Genomic DNA, 16,869 nt, shown 5'->3' with positions numbered 1-16,869 from the left:
AAAAAGTTGGCTCTGATTTATGATGTAATATTTTGTACTATGTATTACACATCCAGAAAAGCTATGTAAAGATTTCTTTGAAAGTTCTTATTATTTAGAAGATGGAATCGTTTTGTGAGATGAAAGAAGTCTGATAAGACCTGAACTGATTAAGACCAAGTATATCCAGGGAGGGTGCCTCCAATTAATTTTTTAAAAAAAAGGTCTTTCAGAGATGAAAGTGATTGAGTTTATATGCGACACTCACCAAATGCCCTTAAAGTAAAAATGGGCATACATTTTTAGAAGTCTGTCAGAAACAAATTGAGGGATAAATGAGATCTATTTAACTTTATCAGAAATCTGTGCAAAGTGGATAGATTAAATAAACAAGAGTTACATGTTTCTTGTTGGCCATCAATATGTTATTTGTTGTTGATACAATAACATAGTAAACTTAACGTGGTTTATTTGTCTAAAGGGAACAGCTTATCTTTTGTTTGGAACATAGAAGCAAGCTGAGTCCTGATCTGTGTTATTTCAGTGTCTGGTTGATTTGTACTTGAGGTTTCCGGAGCAAAAGCTTTGTTACTAAATACCTGGCAGGATCTCACTGCCATGGCTACTGATCAAAAGGTGGAGTAAAATCTCCTGTTTGGTATTGAGAAGATTAATTCAGAATTGCCTTTGCTCTCATGATACATAATTCAGTGAAAGAAATAATTATTGAGACCTACTATGTGCCAGGCATTGTTCTAGGTTCTGAGAGTATAAAGATGAATGAAGAATGTGTTTCTAATTTTGCTATTAATTTTGTTCTTGTACTGTAATTTTCTTCTGCCCCTGTGGCCCTCCCTTCTTTTATTCAACCTTGCAGCCTTCGTTCACTACTTCATGAAGGGGAGACCAGAGCGGGAAAACAGGGAGAAAAAAGTTAGCCCCTGAATTTTAGAAAAGAAGATCTCAGAGGAATGGAAGGGAACTTGGAATCAACAGCAGAAGAGCCTACACTGGAAGCTCCATCCATCCTTTGCCTGCTAGATTGGTTGTTTTTTCTATTAATGTTTTGTGAAAACTACAATAATATATAGAGCATTTCTGGTTGTCTGGCTGATTGATGCCACCTCCATCCTAAGACTGTGCTCTATCTTTATTGACTTACTGGTATGGATAACTCTTTCAACATGACAGGACACAGATAAACTTCTGAGTTGGAAGGAAGGACTCTCTAGGGAAATGGTGGTGATCTAGAAAATATAGAAAAACTACTGTCTCCTCTATATCTAGTGTCTCTTTTATTCTTGCACTCATAATAGCCCAGCTATAGAGCTAGGGACTGCGTTTTATCAACTGCTGTATAGCCAGGTAAATCCATGTGTTAGGAGGTGAGTAGTTGTGCCAGTTGCGGGCTTTGATATGGACTTGGAACATTGGACATGTATATCTTCATCCATCTTTCCCTTTCCCACAGGCTGTAACACCAACTTGCAAGACCCAGACTGAGAATGGCAGAGCAATAGAATGGAGGAAACCTGGGTTCTTGGAGCAGATCATCTCCTCCAATTGCACAACTCACTGCTGGACTTAACTTCTCTTTTACTCAAGTCATTGTAATTTCTGGCCTTATTTTTTTTATGGAGTAAAATAGCTTTTACCTAAAAAACAGAAAGAAAAGCCCACTTCACCAATATATGGGTAGGAATGAATGGAAGCAGCCTGAGGTCTCTCCTTAGAAGTACTGATAGTTTATTAAGGGAAAGACACATGGGAACAGAAGAGAGAGCCATCTGTCATGGCTGAAAAGTGAGAAGACAGGTAACATGACAGATCCAGAGGGCACAGGGTCAGGGTAAGGCTGGTTAACTGAGACCCAGTGCCTATGTCTCTTGTACAGTTCTGGGCAAACATTGACAAATTCATGCTGCTTGGACTTTCTTTTTATTACATGGGCCTTTCATTAGCACTCTTTCTTCTGACAAGGCAGTGTAATTGATTAGATATGAATGCAATTTATGCATGCCCCATTGCCACACAAGATTATATGATTACTCATGGATGTTCTCAAACAATTTTAGTCACAGAGTTGAGCCCATTTTTTTTCATTCTCAGAAGGTAATCGAATTTCCATGTTCTTGCAATGGAAAAACTAGTTTTGTAAAGTGCTGGTGGTTTTATCATCCAAAACTAAATCTCAGGGCTGAATATTGTTGTTGGCAGAGCATGAGAACATGCTCAGTCATAAGAAAATGGAGCATTTCTTGTGTGAAAAATGCAGCAAACTCTTAATCCCCCTTTTCACCCTCTCTACTACCCCAGCATTGAATAGCTATGATGATACATTTGGCTGGTGGTTAAATCTTTGTGCATGATGATGTTCTGAGGTTTGATCCAGCCAAATTCAGAGACAGCCCACTGGCCTGTAAGAAATTTTTACTTTTTTACTACAAGCAACTTCAATTACTTAGCAGTCAGAGGATGGCACTGAATGCCCCATTCTCTATGCAAGTTTTAAAAAATAAACTCAAAATAAACCTAAAGGGAATTATAAGTGTTTGAAGTTTCACTCTCAATCCTTACTTATCACTGGATTTTGAGCCAGTTTTTCTAACACAAGCTCCCTTACTTGCCTCTATTTTCTGTACTAACTTTAAAAACAAGCAGGCTGGGTGTGGTGGCTGGAGCCTGTAATCCCAGCACTTTGGGAGGCTGAGGCGGGCGGATCACAAGGTCAGGAGTACAAGACCAGCCTGGCCAACAGAGTGAAACCCTGTCTCTACTAAAAATACAAAGAATTAGCCAGATATGGTGGTGGGTTCCTGTAGTCCCAGCTAGTCTGGAGGCTGAGGCAGTAGAATCACTTGAACCTGAGAGGCAGAGGTTGCAGTGAGCTGAGATTGCGCCACTGCACTCCAGCCTGGGCAACAGAACGAGACTCCATCTCAAAAACAAAACAAAACAAAACAAACAAACAAACAAACTTTTTTACTTAGAAATAATTATGGTTGGGGGCGGAGCAAGATGGCCGAATAGGAACAGCTCCAGTCTCCAACTCCCAGCGCGAGGGACACAGAAGACCGGTGATTTCTGCATTTTCAACTGAGGTACTGGGTTCATCTCACTGGGGAGTGCCGGACGATCGGTGCTGGTCAGCTGCTGCAGCCCGACCAGCGAGAGCTGAAGCAGGGCGAGGCATTGCCTCACCTGGGAAGCGCAAGGGGGAAGGGAATCCCTTTTCCTAGCCAGGGGAACTGAGACACACAACACCTGGAAAATCGGGTAACTCCCACTCCAATACTGCGCTTTAAGCAAACAGGCACACCAGGAGATCATATCCCACACCTGGCCGGGAGGGTCCCACACCCACGGAGCCTCCCTCATTGCTAGCACAGCAGTCTGTGATCTACCGGCAAGGCAGCAGCGAGGCTGGGGGAGGGGCGCCCACCATTGCTGAGGCTTAAGTAGGTAAACAAAGCTGCTGGGAAGCTCGAACTGGGTGGAGCTCACAGCAGCTCAAGGAAACCTGCCTGTCTCTGTAGACTCCACCTCTGGGGACAGGGCAATAACAAACACAGCCGAAACCTCTGCAGACGCAAACGACTCTGTCTGACAGCTTTGAAGAGAGCAGTGGATCTCCCAACACGGAGGTTGAGATCTGAGAAGGGACAGACTCCCTGCTCAAGTGGGTCCCTGACCCCTGAGTAGCCTAACTGGGAGACATCCCCCACTAGGGGCAGTCTGACACCCCACACCTCACAGGGTGGAGTACACCCCTGAGAGGAAGCTTCCAAAGCAAGAATCAGACAGGTACACTCGCTGTTCAGAAATATTCTATCTTCTGCAGCCTCTGCTGCTGATACCCAGGCAAACAGGGTCTGGAGTGGACCTCAAGCAATCTCCAACAGACCTACAGCTGAGGGTCCTGACTGTTAGAAGGAAAACTATCAAACAGGAAGGACACCTACACCAAAACCCCATCAGTACATCACCATCATCAAAGACCAGAGGCAGATAAAACCACAAAGATGGGGAAAAAGCAGGGCAGAAAAGCTGAAAATTCGAAAAATAAGAGCGCATCTCCCCCGGCAAAGGAGCGCAGCTCATCGCCAGCAACGGATCAAAGCTGGACGGAGAATGACTTTGACGAGATGAGAGAAGAAGGCTTCAGTCCATCAAATTTCTCAGAGCTAAAGGAGGAATTACGTACCCAGCACAAAGAAACTAAAAATCTTGAAAAAAAGGTGGAAGAATTGATGGCTAGAGTAATTAATGCAGAGAAGGTCATAAACGAAACGAAAGAGATGAAAACCATGACACGAGAAATACGTGACAAATGCACAAGCTTCAGTAACCGACTCGATTAACTGGAAGAAAGAGTATCTGCGATTGAGGATCAAATGAATGAAATGAAGCGAGAAGAGAAACCAAAAGAAAAAAGAAGAAAAAGAAATGAACAAAGCCTGCAAGAAGTATGGGATTATGTAAAAAGACCAAATCTACGTCTGATTGGGGTGCCTGAAAGTGAGGGGGAAAATGGAACCAAGTTGGAAAACACTCTTCAGGATATCATCCAGGAGAACTTCCCCAACCTAGTAGGGCAGGCCAACATTCAAATCCAGGAAATACAGAGAACGCCACAAAGATACTCCTCGAGAAGAGCAACTCCAAGACACATAATTGCCAGATTCACCAAAGTTGAAATGAAGGAAAAAATCTTAAGGGCAGCCAGAGAGAAAGGTCGGGTTACCCACAAAGGGAAGCCCATCAGACTAAGAGTAGATCTCTCGGCAGAAACTCTCCAAGCCAGAAGAGAGTGGGGGCCAATATTCAACATTCTTAAAGAAAAGAATTTTAAACCCAGAATTTCATATCCAGCCAAACTGAGTTTCATAAGTGAAGGAGAAATAAAATCCTTTACAGATAAGCAAATGCTTAGAGATTTTGTCACCACCAGGCCTGCCTTACAAGAGACCCTGAAGGAAGCACTAAACATGGAAAGGAACAACTGGTACCAGCCATTGCAAAAACATGCCAAAATGTAAAGACCATCGAGGCTAGGAAGAAACTGCATCAACTAACGAGCAAAATAACCAGTTAATATCATAATGGCAGGATCAAGTTCACACATAACAATCTTAACCTTAAATGTAAATGGACTAAATGCTCCAATTAAAAGACACAGGCTGGCAAACTGGATAAGAGTCAAGACCCATCAGTCTGCTGTATTCAGGAGACCCATCTCACACGCAGAGACATACATAGGCTCAAAATAAAGGGATGGAGGAAGATTTACCAAGCAAATGGAGAACAAAAAAAAGCGGGGGTTGCAATACTAGTCTCTGATAAAACAGACTTTAAACCATCAAAGATCAAAAGAGACAAAGAAGGCCATTACATAATGGTAAAGGGATCAATTCAACAGGAAGAGCTAACTATCCTAAATATATATGCACCCAATACAGGAGCACCCAGATTCATAAAGCAAGTCCTTAGAGACTTACAAAGAGACTTAGACTCCCATACAATAATAATGGGAGACTTCAACACTCCACTGTCAACATTAGACAGATCAACGAGACAGAAAGTTAACAAGGATATCCAGGAATTGAACTCATCTCTGCAGCAAGCAGACCTAATAGACATCTATAGAACTCTCCACCCCAAATCAACAGAATATACATTCTTCTCAGCACCACATCGTACTTACTCCAAAATCGACCACGTAATTGGAAGTAAAGCACTCCTCAGCAAATGTACAAGAACAGAAATTATAACAAACTGTCTCTCAGACCACAGTGCAATCAAACTACAACTCAGGACTAAGAAACTCAATCAAAACCGCTCAACTACATGGAAACTGAACAACCTGCTCCTGAATGACTACTGGGTACATAACGAAATGAAGGCAGAAATAAAGATGTTCTTTGAAACCAATGAGAACAAAGATACAACATACCAGAATCTCTGGGACACATTTAAAGCAGTGTGTAGAGGGAAATTTATAGCACTAAATGCCCACAAGAGAAAGCAGGAAAGATCTAAAATTGACACTCTAACATCGCAATTAAAAGAACTAGAGAAGCAAGAGCAAACACATTCGAAAGCTAGCAGAAGGCTAGAAATAACTAAGATCAGAGCAGAACTGAAGGAGATAGAGACACAAAAAACTCTCCAAAAAATCAATGAATCCAGGAGTTGGTTTTTTGAAAAGATCAACAAAATTGACAGACCACTAGCAAGACTAATAAAGAAGAAAAGAGAGAAGAATCAAATCGACGCAATTAAAAATGATAAAGGGGATATCACCACCGACCCCACAGAAATACAAACTACCATCAGAGAATACTATAAACACCTCTACGCAAATAAACTGGCAAATCTAGAAGAAATGGATAATTTCCTGGACACTTTCACTCTTCCAAGACTAAACCAGGAAGAAGTTGAATCCCTGAATAGACCAATAGCAGGCTCTGAAATTGAGGCAATAATTAATAGCCTGCCAACCAAAAAAAGTCCAGGACCAGATGGATTCACAGCTGAATTCTACCAGAGGTACAAGGAGGAGTTGGTACCATTCCTTCTGAAACTATTCCAATCAATAGAAAAAGAGGGAATCCTCCCTAACATATTTTATGAGGCCAACATCATTCTGATACCAAAGCCTGGCAGAGACACAACAAAAAAAGAGAATTTTAGACCAATATCCCTGATGAACATCGATGCAAAAATCCTCAATAAAATACTGGCAAACCGGATTCAGCAACACATCAAAAAGCTTATCCACCATGATCAAGTGGGCTTCATCCCTGGGATGCAAGGCTGGTTCAACATTCGCAAATCAATAAACATAATCCAGCATATAAACAGAACCAAAGACAAGAACCACATGATTATCTCAATAGATGCAGAAAAGGCTTTTGACAAAATTCAACAGCCCTTCATGCTAAAAACGCTCAATAAATTCGGTATTGATGGAACTTACCTCAAAATAATAAGAGCTATTTATGACAAACCCACAGCCAATATCATACTGAATGGGCAAAAACTGGAAAAATTCCCTTTGAAAACTGGCACAAGACAGGGATGCCCTCTCTCACCACTCCTATTCAACATAGTGTTGGAAGTTCTGGCTAGGGCAATTAGGCAAGAGAAAGAAATCAAGGGTATTCAGTTAGGAAAAGAAGAAGTCAAACTGTCCCTGTTTGCAGATGACATGATTGTATATTTAGAAAACCCCATTGTCTCAGCCCAAAATCTCCTTAAGCTGATAAGCAACTTCAGCAAAGTCTCAGGATAGAAAATTAATGTGCAAAAATCACAAGCATTCTTATACACCAGTAACAGACAAACAGAGAGCCAAATCAGGAATGAACTTCCATTCACAATTGCTTCAAAGAGAATCAAATACCTAGGAATCCAACTTACAAGGGATGTAAAGGACCTCTTCAAGGAGAACTACAAACCACTGCTCAGTGAAATCAAAGAGGACACAAACAAATGGAAGAACATACCATGCTCATTGATAGGAAGAATCAATATCGTGAAAATGGCCATACTGCCCAAGGTAATTTATAGATTCAATGCCATCCCCATCAAGCTACCAATGAGTTTCTTCACAGAATTGGAAAAAACTGCTTTAAAGTTCATATGGAACCAAAAAAGAGCCCGCATCTCCAAGACAATCCTAAGTCAAAAGAACAAAGCTGGAGGCATCACGCTACCTGACTTCAAACTATACTACAAGGCTACAGTAACCAAAACAGCATGGTACTGGTACCAAAACAGAGATATAGACCAATGGAACAGAACAGAGTCCTCAGAAATAATACCACACATCTACAGCCATCTGATCTTTGACAAACCTGAGAGAAACAAGAAATGGGGAAAGGATTCCCTATTTAATAAATGGTGCTGGGAAAATTGGCTAGCCATAAGTAGAAAGCTGAAACTGGATCCTTTCCTTACTCCTTATACGAAAATTAATTCAAGATGGATTAGAGACTTAAATGTTAGACCTAATACCATAAAAATCCTAGAGGAAAACCTAGGTAGTATCATTCAGGACATAGGCATGGGCAAAGACTTCATGTCTAAAACACCAAAAGCAACGGCAGCAAAAGCCAAAATTGACAAATGGGATCTCATTAAACTAAAGAGCTTCTGCACAGCAAAAGAAACTACCATCAGAGTGAACAGGCAACCTACAGAATAGGAGAAAATTTTTGCAATCTACTCATCTGACAAAGGGCTAATATCCAGAACCTACAAAGAACTCAAACAAATTTACAAGAAAAAAACAAACAACCCCATCAAAAAGTGGGCAAAGGATATGAACAGACATTTCTCAAAAGAAGACATTCATACAGCCAACAGACACATGAAAAAATGCTCATCATCACTGGCCATCAGAGAAATGCAAATCAAAACCACAATGAGATACCATCTCACACCAGTTAGAATGGCGATCATTAAAAAGTCAGGAAACAACAGGTGCTGGAGAGGATGTGGAGAAATAGGAACACTTTTACACTGTTGGTGGGATTGTAAACTAGTTCAACCATTATGGAAAACAGTATGGCGATTCCTCAAGGATCTAGAACTAGATGTACCATATGAACCAGCCATCCCATTACTGGGTATATACCCAAAGGATTATAAATTATGCTGCTATAAAGACACATGCACACGTATGTTTATTGCAGCACTATTCACAATAGCAAAGACTTGGAATCAACCCAAATGTCCATCAGTGACAGATTGGATTAAGAAAATGTGGCACATATACACCATGGAATACTATGCAGCCATCAAAAAGGATGAGTTTGTGTCCTTTGTAGGGACATGGATGCAGCTGGAAACCATCATTCTTAGCAATCTATCACAAGAACAGAAAACCAAACACCGCATGTTCTCACTCATAGGTGGGAACTGAACAATGAGATCACTTGGACTCAGGAAGGGGAACATCACACACAGTGGCCTGTCATGGGGAGGGGGGAGGGGGGAGGGATTGCATTGGGAGTTATACCTGATGTAAATGACAAGTTGATGGGTGCAGCACACCAACATGGCACAAGTATACATATGTAACAAACCTGCACGTTATGCACATGTACCCTACAACTTAAAGTATAATAATAATAAATAAATTAAAAAAAAAAAAAAGAAATAATTATGGTTTCACAGTAAGTTGCAGAGACAGTACAGAGAGGTCCCTTGTCTCCTTCACCCATTTCCTTCCACTGGCTGTATTTTACATAATGATACTACAGTATCAAAGCGAGAAAGTTGACAGTGGTGTTGTGTGTGCGTGCAGTTCTATGCCATTTTATCACATGTGTAGATTCATGTGACCACCACTCAGATCAAGACACACATAACATCACCACAAAATCCTCTTGGACTACCCTTTTATAGTTCCTTCCTCTCACCTCTTCCCACCTTCCTTAAACCTTGACAACTACTAATCTGTTCTCCATCGCTTTAATTTTGTCATTTGAAGAATGTTATATAAATGGAATCATAAACCATCTACATTTAATATACTTATTGATATGTTAGGGCTCAAGACAGCTATTTTATTTCTTTTTATCTCTTTGTTCTTTCTGTTTTTTACTTCTCTATTCTTTCTCCTGCCTTCCTATGGATTACTTGAACAGGTTTTAGAATTTCATTTTGATTTATCTGTAGCATTTTTTACATATCTTTTGATACAGATTTTTTGGTGGTTCCTGTAAGCATGATATTGTACACATGTAACTTATCAGAGTCAACTGATGTCAACACTTTACCAGTTTGAATAAAGCATAGAACTCTCACCTGCTTTTAACTACCTTTTACCCTCTCCTGTTTACAGCGTAATTGCCTTAAATATTTTTCTACCTACACTGACAACCACATAAAAATTGTTATAATTTTTGCTTTAATCATCAAGCACAATTTAGAAAACTCAAGAGAAGGAAGACTGTTGAATTTATTACTATTTTTAGATCTTTTTGTTTTTTCTTCTTCCTTCCAGATGTTGAAGATTCTTTAAAAAAGTCATTTCCTTTCTGTTTCAAGAACTTCCTTTAGCCATTCTTTTGAAATAGGTCTGTGGTGACAAATCCTTTTAGTTTTTATTTCTCTGGGAAAGTTTTATTTCCTTTGCATTTAGAAGTATATTTTCACTAGATATAAAATTCTGTGCTGACAATTCTTTCATCTCAGCACTTGAAAAATATCCTAATTCCTTCTGTCTCCCATAGTTTCTGATGAGAAATCCATTGTCATTGGAATTACTTTTCTCCTATAGATAACATGTCATTTCTCTGTCTGTGCTTTCAATACTCTCGCCTTGACTTTGGTTTTCAGAAGTTTGAGTGTGATGTGTCTTGATGGATTTCTTTGAATTTATCCTGTTTGGAATATTCTCACCTTCTTGAGTCTGTAAGTTCAAGTCTTTCTCCAAATTTGGGAACTATTCAGCCATTATTTCTTTGAATACTTTTTTATTCCTACCATCTTCCTCCTTTTCCTGTGTCCTGTGACAAATGTTAGGTCTTCTGTTATAGACCCACAGGTCTCCAAGGGTCTGTTTATTTTTCCTTCCTTATTTTCTCTCTGTTGTTCAGATTGGGTAATTTCTATTGTTCTACCTTCAAGCTCATTCTTTCCTTTGTTCTCTCCATTATTCTGTTGAATCTATCCAATGAGTTTTTATCTTGGTTATATCATTTTTTAGTTCTAATATTTCAATTTGGCTTACTTTATACCCTCTGTTTCTTTACTGAGACTTTCAATATTTTTCAGTTGTTGCAAGCATGTTCATAATTGCTCACTGAAGCATTTTTATGATGGTTGCTTTAGATTGCCTTTCAGATAAGTCTAACAACTGTGTCATCTCAGTGTTGGTGTATGTTGGTTTATTTTTCTCATTCAAATTAAGATTTTCTTGGTGTTTTGTATAATGTGTGATTTTTTCAATTGAAATCTGGACATTTTTAGTATTTTGTTATAAACTTCTGTATCTTAGTTAAACCTTTTTCTTCAGCAAGCTTCTTCTGACATTGCTCTGGGAGGGAAAGTGGTGGGGTGAGCATGGGGGGTACTTCCTCATCATTGTCAGGTGGGAGTGAAATTCTAAGTCCTTCCTCTCACACTATCCTAGATGGGAAAGGTAGAAATGGCTTGTCACTGCCAGATGTGGTCTCCATGTAACCTCCACTAATACTGTGGTGGGGTTTAGGGGAAGGTGTCTCATTATCATGGGATGGAAATGAAAGTCTGAGCTCCCTACTCTGTCTTCTCTGATACTACAGGATGGGAGGTGGTTTACGAGTGCCATGTTACAGACAAGCAAGGGTGGAAATCCTGGCTGCCCCCTCCACCTTTGCTGATGAGGGTGAGGCTGTGTGTTCTCTCCACGGTGTTTGACTAGGGGAGGATGGATTTTGTCTGAAATCTTTCTGTCTAGCTAGGCTGTTCCTTTAGCTAGAGACAGCATGCTTTTCTTAGGGCTTTTGTCGTTGCTCCCATTGGCATTTCCAGGCTGCTAGCTTCTTGGTTTCATGTCCAGGATACATGAGACAAAAAGAAAACCCAAGAAACTCGCCATGTTAGATCTCCGGTTTCAGGTCCCTAGCCAGTCTGCTATCTTTGCCTCACCTTTGAGCCTTCGCATGTTTATTTTATACATAATGTCTCGACTTTTTGCTTGTATTTAGCAGGAGGAATATAGAGAAGCATATATATATAAAAACTCATATATATATATAAAAACTCACTTGGTTTTTATCCTTAGTATTTTCAGAGCTAATAATAACAATAATGACTGCTGTTTTTAGTGCTGTTTACATGACCAGCATCATGTTAATTTATTTAATTATGACAGTAATCTTATAAGGAAGGTACAATAATTACTAGTGCCATTTGATACATGAAGAAACTGAAACTCAGAAATAATTCATGTAAACATTTAGAACAGTGCCTAGCACATATACTAATAAATACTAGGGAATATTATTATTGTTAATTACATTTTTAGCATTGTTAACTTGTCTGAAGGACCTAACGAATAACAACAGAGTTAGAATTCCACTCCAAGACAGTCTAAATTTATAAACTGTAGGCAGTAATTTCTCTCAGTTTGACTGAAACCATTGGGATTGCTCAATTTCTACTGCATGTCACATTATATCTTTATACATCTCACTTATTTTACCACCACTGTTTTCTTTTCAGTTTTTTGTTTTGTTCTGTTTCTGTTTCTTTGTTTGTTTGTTTGAGATGGAGCCTCACTCTGTCACCCAGGCTGGAGTGCAGTAGTGCATTCTGGGCTCACAGCAACCTCCACCTCCCAAGTTCAAGTGATTCTCCTGCCTCAGCCTCCCGAGTAGCTGGGATTACAGGTGTGCACAAGCACGCCTGGCTAATTTTTGTATTTTTAGTAGAGACATGGTTTCACCATGTTGGCCAGACTGGTCTGGAACTCCTGACCTCAGGTGATCTGCCGGCCTTGGCCTCCCAAATTGCTGGGATTACAGGTATGAACTAGTGCGCCCAGTCCTTTTCTTTATCTATAGCTACAGTTTTTAAATTTCCTTCCATTTATAACCTAATAATAAAATAGCTAATGTTTATGTAATATGTATGTGAAGGACAAAGTGCTCTTACATTAATTACATTTAATTCATTACAACTTCAGAGGCAGGTATTATTAATTATCACACTACTTTAAAACTGAAATTCAGGGACAGGCCAAAAATCACATGGTTAGGAAGGGGTTGAGATACAACTCAAGCCCAGTGCTATTTCCACCATCCTGTGGTGCATCCGTAGCCCACATCTCACTTTCATATCTTCCCTGTAGCTCTCTGTGCTCATAGTTTACCTCTCTTTGGATCTCCTGGCAGAATACAAAGGACTTGGGGGAGAGAAGTTGGGAGGAGTTGGGGGAAGGTCCAGCAGATAAAATGGTGCCTCTAGAATTATAGATCCCTTCTAAGGGCTGTTGATCCATTAAAGATGTGTTGGAAATTCTGCCATATAATGGCACATTGCCTTAGTCCATCCTTGTTGCTATAAAAGAATACTTAAGAATGGATAATTTATAAAGAAAAAAGAGGTTTGTTTGGCTTATGGTTCTGCAGACTGTACAAGAAGCATGACACCAGCATCTGGTTTTGATGAGAGCTTGAGGCTGCTTCCACTCATGGTGAAAGGCGAAATGGAGCCAGTGTGTGGAAAGATCACATTGCAAAAGAGGAAGCAAAAGAGAGGAGAAGGTAGGTGCCAGGCTCTTTTTAACAACTAGTTCCTGGGAGAACTAATAAAGTGATAATTCACTCCTCTTTCCCCCTGGTGGGGGGTATTAATCTGTTCATGAGGTATGTATTCTCATAACCCAAACGCCTCCTCTTAAGCCTCATCTCCAACACTGGGGATCAAATTTTAACGTGCGGTTTAGAGGGTCAAGTATCCAAACTATAGCACACACCTTTCTCCTTTTGCCTGTATCTTCCATGGAGTCATGTTTTGAGGTATATCAAGGAATGGGATGGTTGGTAGCATGGAGCACAGATAGAAGGCTTAGAAACAAATTAGACATGTAGGGGGTTGTTGCAACAGATTTCATTCAAGAGAGAAACTACAAAGGCAGAGACAGTTGAGATCAAGAACAGGGCATTAGAAGGATATTTAGAAGACATATTTGACCCAAACAAACAGTGCTCTGTGTGTGTGTGTGTGTGTGTGTGTGTGTGTGTGTGTGTGTGTGTCTATCTGTCTGTCTATGTGTGTGTATTTGAAAGAGAAAGTTAGAGAAGAGGGGTCATTAATATCAGTGATGCTGCCAGCTTTCTGATTTGAAAAACTGGATAGGTCATTTTGTTTACAATCAAGGTTAAGGAAAAAAAAAAGTTTCAGGGAGGATGGAGTCGTGCATGGTAGAATGCTAAAGAGCAGACAAAAAAAAATAGATTGTATCAATGTAATTGGATTTGAAAATTAGAAGGTAATTAATGGCTTTGGGAAAATAGCTGTCATAGATAGTGAGAGACGTGAGCAGAATAGTGGAGTGGGATTGTTAAGCTGATAAATTATTTGGAAATGAGAAGTAGAGAGATCATTTAGGCAGTGACACTGTGGAAAAGTCATGGAATTTGAAGAACCAATTCCAAAAACTGGTACTGCTTACTTGCTTGGTATGCGGCCTTTGGCAAATCACTTTACCCATTTGAGTCTGTTCCCTAGAAGATGAGCAACAGTTCGCTCTATTCCTTCCCCTGTGATTTATTTCCTCATTGTGTGTCAGTGAGTAAAACTATGCCATAAAATTGATGCTTTCTTTTTTTCTTTTTAAAATTGATTCCCTGGCCCCTCACCACCACTCAAACAATGGCATCTTCCAGTCTAAATCAACTGAGATTTATTTGAAATTTGGTAGAATGATGGCTAAATGTTGTAAAAATATATGAAACTATTATGGTTATACATGGAGAGGCTGCACATCAATAAAACCTTATTTCTAATAATCACATGAGTGACAGATTAAACTTGTCATTCAAAAAGTTAATGCACATAATTAGTAGATGTATATAAAACTGCAATGTGTTTTCTTCTTTGGCACCTGTTGAAATGTTTTTTAAAAGCATTTGTGATTTCTTCAAAAAATATTAAATGAATAGATATTTTTGCTTGCATTTTTTAAATATTAAACTTTATTGAGTACCAACAATGTGAATATTATACAATTATTTATTTTATATAAATAACATGTACAAAAATACAGGATCAGCTCCCACTTAATTTCAGGTCAAGATATTAAATAGGGACTATATTTGATATTTCTTCTACATCCCTTTTCAATTTAATTCAATAATAAAAATTACCACAATTTATTTTTAATATTCACCAAAACCTTGGGAATAGACTTAAATTGTCTCCATTTTAACAGGCAAGAAATCAAACTTTAAAAAGCAGCAAAACAAATTTAAATGTCCACTGCATGGAAACACATACCATGCTTATGGATGGGTCAAATCAATATTGTAAAAATGACTATATTACCAAAAGCAATCTACAAATTCAATGCAATTCCCATCAAAATACCACCATCATTCTTCCAGAGATAGGAAAACAATCCTAAAATTTATATGTAACCAAAAAAGAGCCCGCATAGCCAAAGCAAGATGAAGCAAAAAGAACGAATCTGGAGGCATCACATTACCTGACATCAAACCATGATATAAGGTCATAGTCACCCAAGCAGCATGGTACTGGTATAAAAATAGGCACACAGACCAATGGAACAGAATAAAGAACCCAGAAATAAAGCCAAATACTTACAGTCAACTAATCTTTGACAAAGCAAACAAAAACATAAAGTGGGGAAAGGACACCCTGTTCAACAAATTGTGCTGGGATAATTGGCAAGCCTCATGTAGGAGAATGAAACTGGATCCTCACCTCTCACCTTATAAAAAAATCAACTCAAGATGGATCAAGGATTAAAATCTAAGACCTGAAACTATATAAATTCTAGAAGATAACATCAGAAAAACCCTTCTAGACATTGGCTTAAGCAAAGACTTCATGATTAAGATCCACGAAGCAAATGCAACAAAAACAAAGATAACTAAGTGGGACTTAATTAAACTAAAGAGCTTCTGCCCAGCAAAAGGAACAGTGAGCAGAGTAAACAGACAACCCACAGAGTGGGAGAAAATCTTCACAATCTCTACATCTGACAAAGGACTAATATCCAGAATGTACCAGGAACTCAAACAAATTAGCAGGAAAAAAATAAACAATCCCATCAAAAAGTGGGCTAAGGGCAAGAATAGACAATTCTCAAAAGAAGATATACAAATGGCCAACAAATATGAAAAATGCTCACCATCACTAATGATCAAGGAAATGCAAATCAAAACCACAATGCAATACCACCTTACTCCTGTAAGAATGGCTATAATCAAATAATTTTTTTAAAAAAAAGGATTTTGGTGGGAATGCAGAGGAAAGGCAGCACTTCTACACTGCTGGTGGGAATGTAATCTAGTACAACCATTATGGAAAACAGCGTGGAGATTCCTTAAAGAACTAAAAGTAGAACTACGATTGGATCCAGCAATCCCACTACTGGGTATCTCTCAGAGGAAAATAAATCATTATAAGAAAAAGATACTTGTGCATGCATGTTTATAGCAGCACAATTCACACTTGCAAAAATATGGAACCAGCCCAATGCCCATCAATCAATGAGTGAACAAATTGTGATATATATATAGATATCTATATATCTATATATATGTGTGTGTGTGTGTGTGTGTGTGTGTGTGCGTCTATGATGGAACACTACTAAGCCATAAAAGGAACAAATTAATGGCATTTGCAGCTGGATGGAAAGGAAGACTATTATTCTAAGTGAAGTAATTCAGGAATGGAAAACCAAACATCTTATATTCTTACTCATAAGTGGGAAGTAATTCAGGAATGGAAAACCAAACATCTTATATTCTCACTCATAAGTGGGAACTAAGCTATGATAACTAACTCTTAGGAATCAAGTCTAGGTCTTCAACTAGCTTTCTGAAGACCTGATGGGCTAAGACTTGATTGGTGACAAGGATTTTGTTCTACTACCCAAAGCTTCACCCCTCTGTAGTGTTCACATCAGAAGCAACATTCAGAAATATTGGAATGTCAACTTGGAACCTCCAAGTCCCAACCTACTCCCATTGCATTCTTCTAACCTTCCCCGGAAGTGACCCAATGTCTTCCAGGTCTGGGTGTGCACTTGAGTATGTGTAGCATTTTGATCCTGGGTTCCATTTTCCTCTTGAAGCTTAAAAAAAAGTACAGAATTCTGAAAAAAGGATATTCTTGCAAGCTTTAACCCATTCCGGAAAACAG

The sequence above is a fragment of the Macaca fascicularis genome, chromosome 14 (genome assembly GCF_037993035.2).
Source record: "Macaca fascicularis isolate 582-1 chromosome 14, T2T-MFA8v1.1".
In the NCBI taxonomy this organism is placed as follows: domain Eukaryota; kingdom Metazoa; phylum Chordata; class Mammalia; order Primates; family Cercopithecidae; genus Macaca; species Macaca fascicularis.
The sequence above is the reverse complement of the archived record's forward strand: the minus strand, read 5'-3'. Positions refer to the sequence as shown.